This window comes from Penaeus monodon, chromosome 32 (assembly GCF_015228065.2).
Source record: "Penaeus monodon isolate SGIC_2016 chromosome 32, NSTDA_Pmon_1, whole genome shotgun sequence".
NCBI classification, from domain to species: domain Eukaryota; kingdom Metazoa; phylum Arthropoda; class Malacostraca; order Decapoda; family Penaeidae; genus Penaeus; species Penaeus monodon.
Window position 1 is genome coordinate 24,035,571 of NC_051417.1, and position 668 is coordinate 24,036,238.

Sequence of the window (668 nt, forward strand, 5' to 3'; positions counted from 1 at the left end):
CACTTGCTTGTTCACAATCGATGCTTTCACACCAATGCAAGATCCACCACACTCAACAGCCCGAGTCAATGCCCAATCCGCCGCCTCCCATTTGCCGGTCGTGACACTGCAGTGATAATCCTCCGTAAACAGTTTTCGCGTCGCACCTTTCTCGACCGCCCATTATTATCGGCTCGTGTGGGAGGAAGGCGGTCTTCCAGGGTTCAAAGGCAGCCTTTGTTTGCCTGTGTATGGAATCTCTTCAGCGCATGAATTTTCCTGAGACTCTTGGAGATGACAAAAGCTAGTATGCAGGTGAAGGAAATATGCGGGATGTAAACAAGGTAACACAACAACAACAAACGTTAACATATATTCAGAGAATGTAAACACACACACACACACGAAGTCCTCGCCGCCTACACGCATTTTGAGTGACTCACCTGTCTCACACATCCTCTTCTCAGTCCAGGTAGCATACTCGTAATGCTTCCTCGATGAGGATGATATACCTCATTCAGACGTCGTTGTCATTCGGCATATATGATACTCACTGAACAAATAACAGATAACATTCTAAATTTACATTTAATAAAATAGCACTTGTCATTTAGCAGTAAATGTGTATGTCTCACAGGCGATAGAGATAACGCACTTTTATGAGCTTATCGGTTTAAAAAGTATGTAAA